Here is a 15811-nt window from a genome sequence, read left to right as displayed (position 1 = left end):
TGGAGGATCTCATCTCATCTCATCTTCCGGTTAGGCAGCTACAGCCTTCCGGCCTGAACATCGAATTCAACAACTTCTGATGGTCAGCCCCACCTCGACCCATTTGTTTTCATTTCATTTTAACTGTCTTTTATCATTTCTTTCTTTCTTAATATATATTTAATTCCCCACCCCCCCCCAATCTTATCCATCTTTCCTTCACCTTTCTCCTCTTTGCTTCCCCCTTCCCCTCCCCCCACATCTACAGTTTACCCTCTGATGTTAGTTTCTCTGTTGTTTGGCCTTTCACACCTTTTGTTCTCTCTGGGGACTGCCATTAGCACGCTTTCCCCTTGGTATCTGTGGCCATTAGCACCCGGTTTCCCTGGGTTTCTGTGGCTATGACTCATCTTTCATCCTCACTCCACAGTATAAATATTTCCCACTTTCTCTGTTAGCTTTGAAAAAGAGTCATCGGACTCGAAACGTTAGCTCTTTCCTCTCCCTACAGATGCTGCCAGACGTGCTGAGATTTTCCAGCATTTTCTCTTTCGTTCACCATTCATTATTGTCATGTCAACCGTCACAATGTAGTTACACACACTGGCCACCAGGTTGGTGCCAAGGAACTGGATTCTGATTTTTTTTCTCTCAACTCTCCGAACAATTTTTTGCAGAGAAAATATTTATCAGGTGGCCTTGGGCAATGCCATCGATAATTTACGGGCAAGTGAAGTTTGTAAGGAGATTTAATCATTGAATTGCTTTGCCACAACGTTTGGTCCCTTCCCTTTTGCTGGGATGGTGACTGGATTATTGATCAACTTGGCCATCTGTTGCCCCCCTCAACCAAACATTTTAAAAATAAAATTATTTTGCAGGATAAGGTTAGTTTCTGGTAAGATCAGCATTTATTGCCCATTCCTACTTACCCTTAGGAAGCAATTCTGAGTCTCCCGCTGACTTGACACTGAGTGTCTTGCTAGGCTATTTCTGTCTGAAGTCAAATATCACAGAATTTACAGTGCAGAAGGAGGTCATTCGGCCCATCGACGCTGCACCGGCCCTTGGAAAGAGCACCCGACTTAAGCCCGCACCTACACCCTCTCCCCATACCCCAGTAACCCCGCCTCATTTTTTTGGACACTAAGGGCAATTTAGCATGGCCGACCCACCTAAACTGCACGTCTTTGAACTGTGGGAGGAAACCGGAGCACCCGGAGGAAACCCACGCAGACACGGGGAGAACGTGCAGACTCCGCACAGACAATGACCCAAGCCGGGAATCGAACCTGGGACCCTGGAGCTGTGAAGCAACTGTGCTAACCCCCACTGTGCTGCCCTGCTGCCCAGACCAGATAAGGACGGAAGATTTCTCTCCCTGAAGAGCATTGTGATAAAATCGCATCAGGTAGTTAATGCTCATCATTACTGAAACCAGCTTAATATTCCAGATTTTATTGAGTCAGTTGAATTTAAATTCTCCAGTTGCCATGAGGAACTTATATCAGCACTGTAGCACAAGTGGATAGCACTGTGGCTTCACAGCTCCAGGGTCCCAGGTTCGATTCCCTGCTAGGTCACTGTCTGTGTCGGAGTCTGCACGTTCTCCCCGTGTCTGCGTGGGTTTCCTCCGGGTGCTCCGGTTCCCTCCCACAGTCCAAAGACGTGCAGGTTAGGTGGATTGGTCATGATAAATTGCCCTTAGTGTCCAAAAAAGGTTAGGAGGGGTTATTGGGTTGCGGGAATAGGGTGGAAGTGAGGGCTTCATTGGGTCGGTGCAGACTCGATGGGCCAAATGGCCTCCTTCTGCTATTATGTAAAGGGTTAACAACTGTATCATAGTGTTAGACAACCACGAGATGGCAGCACCAGATCCATGTATATAAACTGAACTCAAGAGGATCTTCCCATCTCTTTGAACCAGGAGTGACGAGATAGCAGAGTCTTAGAGAGATAAAGCTCAGTTGGCAAGAGTAGTTAAACATAGTTAATACTTCTTCTGGTTTACTTTATCATCAGTTATCGTTGTGGAGAGAGAACAAACTCATTAGCATTTACATCCATTATTCATTAAATGTTATTTTCTTTAAATTGAAGACTGTTGGTTCATTGAACTACAACCATCAGGCCATTCTGGGAATAAGCAAAATGTAACGACATATTCCGATCACGTAATATAACAACCCGTATCCCCAATAACCTGCACATCTTTGGACGATGGGAGGAAACGGGAGTACCCGGAGGAAACCCACGCAGGCTCGGGAAGAATGTGAAGACGCCACACAGACAATCGCCCAAGGCCGGAATTGAACCCTGACGCTGTGAGGCAGCAGTGCTAACCATTGTGCCACCATGCCGCTGCGCAGTTACCTGCAAGGACAACTCCCAGGTCAATTGCAAGAATCTCCAGGGTGCCCATGTGGCCTAACCCATTGCACATGCGTTAGACAATACACCCACACGAGGGGCGCGATTCTCCCAAAACGGGAGAAATCGTAAGGCTGGCGTCAAATCCGGGCGGGTTTGACGCCAGCGCGCCCCTTCCCGACCGGGAACCGATTCTGGTCCCCGGTCGGGGCTAGCAGCCCGACGCCGTAAGCTCCGGCATCACGGGCTAAACGAATTTCGTTAAGCCCGCTTGCCGGTGTTAGCGCCGGCTGACACGTCATATGACGTCAGCCGCGCATGCGCGGATTGGAAGACTCCAACCCGCGCATGCGCGGATGACATCATCGCGTATTTGCGCGAAACCCGCGCATGCGCGGGCCGGGATGCCCCTCAGCCGCCCCGCGAATGGATACTGCGGGGCGGCGGAAGGAGAAATAGTGCGCGGGAATCGGGCCCGCTACCCGCGATCGGTGCCCACCGATCGCGGGCCCATGGCACCCTTGGCACGGCCGTGGTACTGCCGTGCCAATCGGTGCCATGGTTATAAAAAGCGAGTTGTTCCCGCCGTTTTTACGAACGGCCAGACCAGGTGTGTTTGCCGTTCGTAAAAACAGCGTAAAGGGCTGGGACTTCGGCCCATCTATCAGCTGTGAATCGCTGTCGGCCGTAAAAGAACGGCGGCAGCGATTCGTGTCGGGAGTTGGGCGGGGGGGGGGAGAATAGCGGGAGGGTGGGAAAAATGTCGGGAAGCCCCTCCCGCTATTCTCCGACCCGTCGTGGGGGGCGGAGAATCGCGCCCCAGGTACTGACTTTGTGGTGCCAGTCCCAAAGACAACTCTAGCTCCCTGGTGTTTTCAGGTATGAGGCCTGCTAATTGGCTTGACCCTTTATTCCATTAACAATGACTGCCAAAATTCCTTATTACCTGCTGCACCTGCATACTAACTTTCTGGGATTGGTGCACAAGGACACCCAGGTCCCTCTGGACCTGTTGCCTGCATCACTGTGATCCTGGGACTCCAGCGCCCACCATGTCCTTCCGGCAGCGCCCACCATGTCCCCAGTACAGCTGCTGAGCTCTGATTGGTCAGCAGCTCGGACTGTGCTGAACATCTGACCCAGGGGTCTTGATTCCGGGGGGGGGGGGGGGGGGGGGGGGGGGGGGGGGAAAGAGGGGAGCGGTCACCAGCGGCTTCGCCAACGTGTGATTGGCTTGTGATTCTGCTGGCCTTCCCGAAGCGGGTATCTCACCGGCTCTCCAGCCACCCCCCCCCCCAAAAACTTTGTACCCTCAGGAATCCATTGTGATGGAACTTTAGTGACTTGTTAAGCTTATCGCTGGTGATGCTGACTGCGTGGGATTTAGAACAAAAGAACAAAGAACAATACAGCACAGGAACAGGCCATTCGGCCCTCCAAGCCTGTACCGGTCATGATACCAACCTTGGCCAAAACCCTCAGCACTTCCCAGTGCCGTATCTCTCTATCCCCATCCTATCCATGTGTTGTCAAGATGCCTTTTGAACGGCGTTAATATATCTGCTTCCACAACCTCCCCTGGCAACATGTTCCAGGCACTCACCACCCTCTGTGTAAAAAACTTGCCTCCCACATCTCCTCTAAATTTTGCCCCATGGACCTTAAACCTATGCCCCCTGGTGACTGACCCCTCCACCCTGGGAAAGAGTGCCTGCCCATCCACTCTATCCATGCCCCTCATAATCTTTGTCAGGCCATAGCCACTGACGAGCCATTAAAGATCCCTCTTCCCTCAGTGTTAACCAGCTGCCAGATGGGGTTGAATTGTGTTTCTGATTGGTAAATGAAGTACAGAAAAAAGGACGCTGTTAATAGGTCAGGTGACCTCAATACTTGCAGGCACATGAACCTTAACCTTTTTGTGTGTTTGTTTCAAAATGAGAAAAAGTATTTTGATCACTGTAAATGATGCAACTAGTCCCTCGGTTACGGAATGGCGGTGTTTGTTAGCATATATGTATGTGCGCAAAGTAAATATCTGCTGTGTCTACGAGGCGTTTTCTGTTAAACTCCATTCTTACAGTTACCTTAGCTCTCTGCGTGTGAATGTCAGCCATTTTTATTGAACAAACACTAATCTATACAATGCTCACAACAGATGTCAGACTAGATAAACAGAGGTGGAGGGGACGATTCCTCCCCCTCCCCCTTCGACAGTACGGCTACCCAAAGCAAATCCTTGAGGAGTTTACAGGGCTAACACAGGGGCAGGCCACCGCACAAAGAACCAATTATCAGACTTCTGATAGGGCCCGTCATAAACAGGGCCGTTTATAATAAACTCTGGCAGTGTTAACTTAGCTAAATATGTACACAACGCAGACTAGACCAGACACTACACAGAACATGCAATGGAAGGTCAAGTTACACTCTCTGAACTCAAGTCATCGTTAACCACGAGACATTTTGTAGAGGGGAGGGAATTAGAAGGTTGACTTTGCATGAACAACTTGCATTTGTATAGCACCTTCAAGGTAGGAAAAGGGCACAGGTCACCTCATAGAATATAAGAACATAAGAACTAGGAGCAGGAGTAGGCCATCTGGCCCCTCGAGCCTGCTCCGCCATTCAATGAGATCATGGCTGATCTTTTGTGGACTCAGCTCCACTTTCCGGCCCGAACACCATAACCCTTAATCCCTTTATTCTTCAAAAAACTATCTATCTTTACCTTAAAAACATTTAATGAAGGAGCCTCAATTGCTTCACTGGGCAAGGAATTCCATAGATTCACAACCCTTTGGGTGAAGAAGTTCCTCCTAAACTCAGTCCTAAATTTACTTCCCCTTATTTTGAGGCTATGTCCCCTAGTTCTGCTTTCACCCGCCAGTGGAAACAACCTGCCCGCATCTATCCTATCTATTCCCTTCATAATTTTAAATGTTTCTATAAGATCCCCCCTCATCCTTCTAAATTCCAACGAGTACAGTCCCAGTCTACTCAACCTCTCCTCATAATCCAACCCCTTCAGCTCTGGGATTAACCTAGTGAATCTCCTCTGCACACCCTCCAGTGCCTGTATGTCCTTTCTCAAGTAAGGAGACCAAAACTGAACACAATACTCCAGCTGTGGCCTCACTAACACCTTATACAATTGTAACATAACCTCCCTAGTCTTAAACTCCATCCCTCTAGCAATGAAGGACAAAATTCCATTTGCCTTCTTAATCACCTCTTGCACCTGTAAACCAACTTTCTGTGACTCATGCACTAGCACACCCAGGTCTCTGCACAGCGGCATGCTTCAATATTTTATCGTTTAAATAATAATCCCGTTTGCTGTTATTCCTACCAAAATGGATAACCTCACATTTGTCAACATTGTATTCCATCTGCCAGACCCTAGCCCATTCACTTAACCTATCCAAATCCATCTGCAGACTTCCAGTATCCTCTGCACTTTTCGCTTTACCACTCATCTTAGTGTCATCTGCAAACTTGGACACATTGCCCTTGGTCCCCAACTCCAAATCATCTATGTAGATTGTGAACAATTGTGGGCCCAACACGGATCCCTGAGGGACACCACTAGCTACTGATTGCCAACCAGAGAAACACCCATTAATCCCCACTCTTTGCTTTCTATTAATTAACCAATCCTCTATCCATGCTACTACTTTACCCTTAATGCCATGCATCTTTATCTTATGCAGCAACCTTTTGTGTGGAACCTTGTCAAAGGCTTTCTGGAAATCCAGATATACCACATCCATTGGCTCCCCATTATCTACTGCACTGGTAATGTCCTCAAAAAATTCCACTAAATTAGTTAGGCACGACCTGCCCTTTATGAACCCATGCTGCGTCTGCCCAATGGGACAATTTCTATCCAGATGCCTCGCAATTTCTTCCTTGATGATAGATTCCAGCATCTTCCCTACTACCGAAGTTAAGCTCACTGGAGCTCACTAGGAGCAATTATCTGACAAATGTTTGACAGTGAGCCCCAGAAGGGAGCTATTTGGACAGGTTTGCAGAAGCTGGGTCCAAAGAGGTCGGTAATAAGGAGCACCCTCGGGAAATGTAAGACGAGAGGTTTAGGGAGGGGATTCCAGAGCTCAGGCGCCAGGCAGCTGAGGATACGGCCACCAATGGTGGAGTGATGGGAATCGGGGAAATGTGAGGGGCCAGAATTGGAAAAAGCTGGAGGGTGTGGGGCTGGAGGCGGTTACAGGGGTAGGGAGGGTTGTGGGGCTGGAGGAGGGTACAGAGAGAGGGAGGGGTGTAGGGCTGCAGGAAGTTACAGGGATAGGGAGGGTTGTGGGGCTGGAGGAGGGTACAGAGATAGGGAGGGGTGTAGGGGCTGGAGGAGGGTACAGAGATAGTGAGGGGGTGTAGGGGCTGGAGGAGGGTACAGAGAGAGGGAGGGGTGTAGGGCTGGAGGAGGGTACAGAGATAGTGAGGGGGTGTAGGGGCTGGAGGAGGGTACAGAGAGAGGGAGGGGTGTAGGGCTGCAGGAAGTTACAGGGATAGGGAGGGTTGTGGGGCTGGAGGAGGTTGCAGAGATAGGGAGGGGTGTAGGGGCTGGAGGAGGGTACAGAGATAGTGAGGGGGTGTAGGGGCTGGAGGAGGGTACAGAGAGAGGGAGGGGTGTAGGGCTGGAGGAGGGTACAGAGATAGTGAGGGGGTGTAGGGGCTGGAGGAGGGTACAGAGAGAGGGAGGGGTGTAGGGCTGGAGGAGGGTACAGAGATAGTGAGGGGGTGTAGGGGCTGGAGGAGGGTACAGAGATAGTGAGGGGGTGTAGGGGCTGGAGGAGGGTACAGAGAGAGGGAGGGGTGTAGGGCTGGAGGAGGGTACAGAGATAGTGAGGGGGTGTAGGGGCTGGAGGAGGGTACAGAGAGAGGGAGGGGTGTAGGGCTGCAGGAAGTTACAGGGATAGGGAGGGGGTGTAGGGGCTGGAGGAGGGTACAGAGAGAGGGAGGGGTGTAGGGCTGGAGGAAGTTACAGGGATAGGGAGGGTTGTGGGGCTGGAGGAGGTTGCACAGATAGGGAGGGGTGTAGGGCTGGAGGAGGGTACAGAGATAGTGAGGGGGTGTAGGGGCTGGAGGAGGGTACAGAGAGAGGGAGGGGTGTAGGGCTGCAGGAAGTTACAGGGATAGGGAGGGGTGTAGGGGCTGGAGGAGGTGACAGAGATAGGGAGGGTTGTGGGGCTGGAGGAGGTTACAGAGATAGGGAGGGCTGTCGGGGTTGGAGGAGGTTACAGGGATAGGCAGGGTTGTAGGGCTGGGGGAGGTTATAGAGATAGGGAGGGGATGTCGGGGCTGAAGGAGGTTACAGAGATAGGGAGGGGTTGTGGGGCTGGAGGAGGTTACAGAGATAGGGAGGGGTTGTGGGGCTGGAGGAGGTTACAGAGATAGTGAGGAGGTTTAGGGGGTTACAGAGATAGGGAGGGAGTGTACGGGCTGGAGGAGGTTACAGAGATAGGGAGGATTGTAGGGGGCTGGAGGAGGTTACAGGGATAGGGAGGGGTTTTAGGGCTGAAGGAGGTTACAGTTAGGGAGGGGTGCGGGGGCTGGAGGAGGTTACAGTTAGGGAAGGGTGTGGGGGCTGGAGGAGGTTACAGTTAGGGAGGGGTGTGGGGGCCAGAGGAGGTTACAGTTAGGGAGGGGTGTGGAGGCTGGAGGAGGTTACACTTAGGGAGGGGAGTGGGGGCTGGAGGAGGTTACAGTTAGGGAGGGGTGTGGGGGCTGGAGGAGGTTAGTTAGGGAGGGGTGTGGGGGCTGGAGGAGGTTACAGTTAGGGAGGGGTGTGGGGGCTGGAGGTTACAGTTAGGGAGGGGTGTGGGGGCTGGAGGAGGTTACAGTTAGGGAGGGGTGTGGGGGCTGGAGGAGGTTACAGGGATAGGGAGGGGTGTGGGGGCTGGAGGAGGTTACAGTTAGGGAGGGGTGCGGGGGCTGGAGGAGGTTACAGTTAGGGAGGGGTGTGGGGGCTGGAGGAGGTTACAGTTAGGGAGGGGTGTGGGGGCTGGAGGAGGTTACAGTTAGGGAGGGGTGTGGGGGCTGGAGGAGGTTACAGTTAGGGAGGGGTGTGGGGGCTGGAGGAGGTTACAGTTAGGGAGGGGTGTGGGGGCTGGAGGAGGTTATAGTTAGGGAGGGGTGTGGGGGCTGGAGGAGGTTACAGTTAGGGAGGGGTGTGGGGGCTGGAGGAGGTTACAGTTAGGGAGGGGTGTGGGGGCTGGAGGAGGTTACAGTTAGGGAGGGGTGTGGGGGCTGGAGGAGGTTACAGTTAGGGAGGGGTGCGGGGGCTGGAGGAGGTTACAGTTAGGGAGGGGAGTGGGGGCTGGAGGAGGTTACAGTTAGGGAGGGGTGTGGGGGCTGGAGGAGGTTACAGTTAGGGAGGGGAGTGGGGGCTGGAGGAGGTTACAGTTAGGGAGGGGTGTGGGGTTAGAGGAGGTTACAGTTAGGGAGGGGTGTGGGGGCTGGAGGAGGTTACAGTTAGGGAGGGGTGTGGGGGCTGGAGGAGGTTACAGTTAGGGAGGGGTGTGGGGGCTGGAGGAGGTTACAGTTAGGGAGGGGTGTGGGGGCTGGAGGAGGTTACAGTTAGGGAGGGGTGTGGGGGCTGGAGGAGGTTGCAGTTAGGGAGGGGTGTCGGGCTGGAGGAGGTTACAGTTAGGGAGGGGTGTGGTGGCTGGAGGAGGTTACAGTTAGGGAGGGGTGTGGGGGCTGGAGGTTACAGTTAGGGAGGGGTGTGGGGGCTGGAGGAGGTTACAGTTAGGGAGGGGTGTCGGGCTGGAGGAGGTTACAGTTAGGGAGGGGTGCGGGGGCTGGAGGAGGTTACAGTTAGGGAGGGGTGTGGGGACTGGAGGAGGTTACAGTTAGGGAGGGGTGCGGGGGCTGGAGGAGGTTACAGTTAGGGAGGGGTGCGGGGGCTGGAGGAGGTTACAGTTAGGGAGGGGTGTGGGGGCCGGAGGATGTTACCGTGCCGCCCATCGATGTTCATATCATAAGACCATAAGACATAGGAGCAGAATTGGGCCCTTCGGCCCATCGAGTCTGCTCCGCTATTCAACCGCGGCTGATGTGTTTCTCGGCCCCATTCTCCTGCCGACTCCCCATAACTCCTGATCCCCCCAAATGGCAGACCAGTACAGCTTCGATTTCTTAGTAAGAAGTCTCACAACACAAGATTGAAGTCCATGCTGTTCTTAAGTAAATGTGCACAGAAATAATTACAACTAGATTTGCTTCATTCAAGTAATAATATAAAAACCAACGTGCAATCTGGTGAATCACCTTATTCACATTTCAAAATATTCCTCTTTTCCCCACCTTTATCAAGCTAACTGCATGCTCAATGTTGTACCCAAAAACCAGGCTGCTTTTCTTTTTTTTTAAGTTTATTCATAGGATATTAGTAGGATATGGCCATGGCTAGTATGCCCAGCATTTATTGCCCATCTCTAAATGCCTCCAGGAAGGTGATAGTGAGCCACCGTCAAAACCACTGAAAGGCCTATACAGATCACTTGGATTCAACCACAATGCTGTGGGTCTGATGGGCCGAGTGGCCTAATTCTGCTGCTATGTCTTACGGTCTGACATTACATGTCGGCCCGGCCCATCAAGCACAGCAGATTTCTTTCCCTGAAGGACATTAAGCCTGTGTTCCTGATTTACAGTGCAGAAGGAGGCCATTTGGCCCATCGAGTCCAGCCCTTGGAAAGAGCACCCTACTTAATCCCACGCCTCCATTCTATCCCCATAACCCAGTAACCCCACCTAACGTTTTTGGACACTAAGGGGCAATTTATCACGGCCAATCCACCTAACCTGCACGTCTTTGGACTGTGGGAGGAAACCGGAGCACCCGGAGGAAACACACGCACACACGGGGAGGATGTGCAGACTCCGCACAGACAGTGACCCGAGGCCGGGATTGAGCCCGGGGTCCCTGGAGCTGTGAGGCAGCAGTGCTAACCGCTGTGCTGCCCAGGTCGCTGAGCTGGTAAACCACAAACCTAGGGCAATGGTCTGGGGTCCCAGTCACGAATGCCACCAGGGTAGATGGTAAACGTCGTCCTGTGGGAGGCGTGGGTGATGGAGGGGAAAACGTACCGCTGGCTCTCTGGGAATCAGCTGAAAGTTTGGGATGCAGTAGGTGGAAAGGAATGAGCCGCGCACGGAGCTACACTAGCACTGAGTGATGGGCCGAATGGCCTGCTTCTGTGCTTTATATTGTTTAATTCTACACAGAAGAAAATTAAGGTTAGCTAGTTAACGACCGAATACAAATGAGACCCAACATCAATCAGAGCTCTGTAACTGAAACTATCAGGTTAACTGCAATGTGTGTTTTTCAAGATGTCAGGGGCAAGAGTTCTAATAACTGCCTCCAATCCCACCTATCTGGCCCAACGTAAAGCAACACAGGCACCTCAAACAGGCCGTTGTGACGATGAGTCAAAGGAGCTGCAATTTGGCAATAGAACCATGGAACTCTGACCTATAAGGCTGTGAATTCTGGGGAATAATTGGTGCTTTCACAACTGTGATTGGGGAGATTAGTTTGTTATCACAGGTGTTGGGTATCACAGAATCGCACGGACTGGTATCACTGTGAATTGGCAGATACGGTTACTAATGCTGAGTGAATGGGGAGCCAGAACAAATGTTGAGAAAAGTGGGATTTGCGAGCGATGACCAGGACAAGAGAGGGGCCACTGCAGCAGATGATCTGGAGGGGAACTGATTATCGACTTCAGGAAGCGCAGCACGACATACACTCCCGTCTGCATCAATGGCTCCGAAGTGGAGATGGTCGATAGCTTTAAGTTCCTGGGGGTCACCATCACCAACAGTCTGTCCTGGGCCACTCACATTGATGCAACAGTCAAGAAAGCCCAACAATATCTCTACTTCCTACGGAAGCTAAAGAAATTTGGCTTGTCTGCATCGACTCTCACAAACTTCTACAGCTGTGCTATAGAGAGCATCCTATCCGGCTGCATCACAGCCTGGTATGGCAACTGCTCAGCCCAAGATCGCAAGAAACTGCAGAGTGTGGTGAACTCAGCCCAACACATCACACAAGCTTGCCTCCCCCACATTGATTCTGTCTACACCTCCCGCTGCCTCAGGAAGGCAGACAGCATTATCAGAGACCCCTCCCACCCAGGCATTGCCTTCTTCCAGACCCTTCCATCAGGCAGAAGGTACAGAAGTCTGAAGACTCGCACATCCAGACATAGGAACAGCTTCTTCCCCACAGCTACAAGACTCCTCAACGACTCCCCCTCGGAGTGATCTGTTCCCTGTAAGAACACTATTCACGACGCCCTATGCTGCTCTTGCTCATGTATTTGCTTTGTTTGGCCCCTTGTTCCGCACTGTAATCAATCACTGTCAATGTACCATTTGTCAATGTTGATTATTCTTTTTTTGTCTACTATGTACTGTGTATGTTCCCTTGGCCGCAGAAAAATACTTTTCACTGTACTTCGGTACGTGACAATAAATCAAATCAAATCAAATCAAATCAAATGAAAGGTTATAAGTGATGGAGGAGGTTCGATCCCGGCTCTGGGTCACTGTCCGTGTGGAGCTTGCACATTCTCCCCGTGTCTGCGCGGGTTTCACCCCCACAACCCAAATGATGTGCAGGGTAGGTAGATTGGCCATGCTAAATTGCCCCTTAATTGGAAAAAAATGAATTGGGTACTCTAAATTTATTAAAAAAAGAAGAAAAAAAGAAGTGAGGGAGGTTCGAGGGCGGTGAAGTCAGATAAGGGGTTGCTTGGTGGAGGAGCTGAGAGAAGATAAGGAACAGGAGGACTCAGGGAGGAAGCTCCTTCTCCCAGTTGAGGGGTCAATAGCCAGGAGACAGAGATTGAAAGAAATTGGCGGAAGGATTGGAGGAAAGTTGAGGAGAAATTGGGCGGAATTGACCGGTTGTTCGCGCTGGAGGGAATATTCCAGTTCCACCGACTGGTGCACGGGTTTCCCAGCGACAAGGGAGCAGTCCCCCACTGACTATAGCGGGACCAGAAAATCCTGCTGGCAGGCCGCCCCTCCCGCCGATAAAGACGCGGCGGGTTGCTCGGTAAACCCCGCCCATTGTTTACGCTAAGAGGGTGGTGTGGGTCTGGAACTCACTCCCTGACAGGGTGAGAAAGCCAGAAACCTCTCATTAATGTTTTTCTTTTTTATAAATTTAGAGTACCCAATTTATTTTTTTCCCAATTAAGGGGCAATTTAGCGTGGCCAATCCACCTACCCGGCACATCTTTGGGTTGTGGGGGCGAAACCCACGCAAACACGGGGAGAATGTGCAAACTCCACACGGACAGTGACCCAGAGCTGGGATCGAACCTGGGACCTCGGCGCCGTGAGGCAGCAGGGCTAACCCACTGTGCCACCGTGCTGCCCGAAACCTCTCATTAATATGCACTTGAGATGCCCCAACCTTCAAGGCTACGAACCAAGATATGGACAGTAGGATTAGACTAGATGGCTCTAGTTTAGGGGCTGGTTTAGCTCACTGAGCTAAATCGCTGGCTTTTAAAGCAGACCAAGCAGGCCAGCAGCACGGTTCGATTCCCGTACCAGCCTCCCCGGACAGGCGCCGGAATGTGGCGACTAGGGGCTTTTCACAGTAACTTCATTGAAGCCTACTCGTGACAATAAGCGATTTTCATTTCATTTCTTTTTCGGCCAGCACAGGGAGGCTGGGTTGAATGGCCTTGCCCTAGGCCACAAACCTGTCTGTGCTTCCAATCAGCAATCAGATCCCACTGCATAATGAAGAGTGGCACAACACGAGAGAATGGACACCTCTTTCGAAGACACCCATTCCGCTCTGACCGAGAATTGTTGAATGGTTTAACACAAAGGCAGCCATTTAGTTCTTCAAATTCGTGCTGGCTCTCTGAGAGAGGAAACTAGCTCGCCCCACTCCCTTTTATCCAATCCCCGCCCTTTCCTCATTGCCCAACAACATTTGCTCTTCAGGTACCCATCCAACTGCCTTTCGTAAGCTCCACTTCAATCTGTCTCCACCACCCCATCAAGCAGCATGATGAGATCTTATCGTGCGCACCAACCCACAATTTTCCGGGCTAAATCGCTGGCTTTTAAAGCAGACCAACAGCACAGTTCAATTCCCGTACCAGCCTCCCCGGACAGGCGCCAGAACATGGCGACTAGGGGCTTTTCACAGTAACTTCATTGAAGCCTCTTGCAAATCCCCACGTTTTAATCACTCCTCTGTGGTGCATTCAGATCGCCTGGGCCCCAAGCTCTAGAAATTCCTCCTCAAACCTCTCCGTCTCTCTCTCTCTCTCTCTCTCTCTCTCTCTCTCGCCTCCTTAATCTCCTTGGCCATGCTGTTGGTCATTTTTCCCTCATACTACCTTGCCTGCTAATTTTGTTCAACAACGCTCCTGCAAGACACACTGGGGTGTTTTATGAAAGTCGCTATGTAAATGCAGGTTTATATTTGTTGTTTGTCAGGGCAGCACGGTGGCCTAGTGGTTAGCACAACCGCCTCACGGCGCTGAGGTCCCAGGTTCGATCCCGGCTCTGGGTCACTGTCCGTGTGGAGTTTGCACATTCTCCCCGTGTCTGCGTGGGTTTCGCCCCCACAACCCAAAAATGTGCAGAGTAGGTGGATTGGCCATGCTAAATTGCCCCTTAATAGAAAAAATAATTGGGTAATCTAAATTTATAAAAAAAAAATATTTGTTGTTTGTCTAGCCAGCCAGTGGGGGTGGGGAGTCAGTACAAGTAAGAACTGCAGAGGGAAATGTGATCAATAAGAATTTAATTCATGTCATAGAAGAGGCTGCAAATCCACTAATCATTTGATTATCGAGTGCAATTGAACACGTTGGGACTTATCCACCTGGAAGCAAATTTGGTGTCAGCCATGGGGGGGGGGGGGATATGCACTGCAGTGGGGGAAGGGCAGAATTACAACCCTTAACTCCTCAGCTGGCTCACCACCTGTTGACATGCCCAGTCAGCAATCAGCCTGTTTGGCTGTCACCAGTGAGTGATAAAATACAAGGCTATTGTTTGAACAAACATCGCGCACAAACCATCTGCTTCACTCCCAAACAGACAGCATTTCTTCTGCTCGTGGGGCAGGAGGATTCCGGGTAAACAGCTTGTGATTCCGAACCAGCTCGGGGGACAAAGACCCTCTTCAGAGCGTGAGCTGACAAGGCCAGAAACGTTAAAGTAAACGCAGCTTCACATAGGCTCCAGAGCCCACTGTGGACTGGCAGCCAGCAGTGGATGGGATAACCCTCTGAATCAGAAGGTTGTGGGTTCGAATCCCACTCCGGACAACATTCCCATTGAAAAAAAATGAAAATCGCTTATTGTCACGAGTAGGCTTCAATGAAGTTACTGTGAAAAGCCCCTAGTCGCCACATTCCGGCGCCTGCCCAGGGAGGCTGGTACGGGAATCGAACCGTGCTGTTGCTCTGCTTTAAAAGCCAGCGATTTAGCCCAGTGAGCTAAACCAGCCCACAGCACAGATGCCACTGTATACCCATTGCCCTGGTCAATATGCTTCCCTCAACAAACATCACTAAGAAGAGACGACCTGGCCACTTTTAAAAAATAATTCACAGGATGAGGATATGGCTGGTAAGGCCCGTAATTGTTTCCCATCCCCAACTGCGGTTATCTGTCCTTTAAACCTGGGTTTTTCAAAGTGCGGGTTGAGACCGGCCGGTGGGTTTCGGGAGGGTCGCAGAGCGACCAGTCACACCATTCCCGCGGTGGTCCGCATTGCGGGTGAAGCTCCCAATGGCTGCCAGCGACTTTTACATTGAGAATGGCGGCTTGGATTGGATTGGATTTGTTTACTGTCACGTGTACCGAGGTACAGTGAAAAGTATTTTTCTGCAAGCAGCTCAACAGATCATTCAGTGCATGGGAAGAAAAGGGAATTAAACAAAATTCAAGAAAATACATAATAGGGCAACACAAGATATACAATGTAACTACATAAGTATTGGCATCGGTTGAAGCATACAGGGTGTAGTGTTAATGAGGTCAGTCAATAAGAGGGTAGATTAGGAGTCTGGTGACAGTGGGGAAGAAGCTGTTTTTGAGTCTGTTCGTGCATGTTCTCAGACTTCTGTATCTCCTGCCCGATGGAAGAAGTTGGAAGAGTGAGTAAGCCGGGTGGGAGGGGTCTTTGATTATGCTGCCCGCTTTCCCCAGGCAGCAGGAGGTGTAGATGGAGTCCATGGATGGGAGGCAGGTTCGTGTGATGGACTGGGCGGTATTCACAACTCTCTGAAGTTCCTTGCGGTCCTGGGCCGAGCAGTTGCCATACCAGGCTGTGATGCAGCCCGATAGGATGCTTTCTATGGTGCATCTGTAAAAGTTGGTAAGGGTTAATGTTGACATGCCGAATTTCCTTAGTTTCCTGAGGAAGTATAGGCGCTGT

General features: G+C 51.2%; 1 protein-coding gene across 4 annotated transcripts in view; it reads right to left on the bottom strand.

Moving 5' to 3' along the window:
• ulk1b (unc-51 like autophagy activating kinase 1) overlaps window positions 1–15811 on the bottom strand; it is a 130656-nt gene that overhangs the window by 101050 nt on the left and 13795 nt on the right. The gene's annotated exons all lie outside the window — the stretch shown is intronic.

This window comes from Scyliorhinus canicula, chromosome 1 (assembly GCF_902713615.1).
Source record: "Scyliorhinus canicula chromosome 1, sScyCan1.1, whole genome shotgun sequence".
Lineage (NCBI taxonomy): Eukaryota > Metazoa > Chordata > Chondrichthyes > Carcharhiniformes > Scyliorhinidae > Scyliorhinus > Scyliorhinus canicula.
This window is presented reverse-complemented; position numbering and strand designations above follow the sequence as displayed.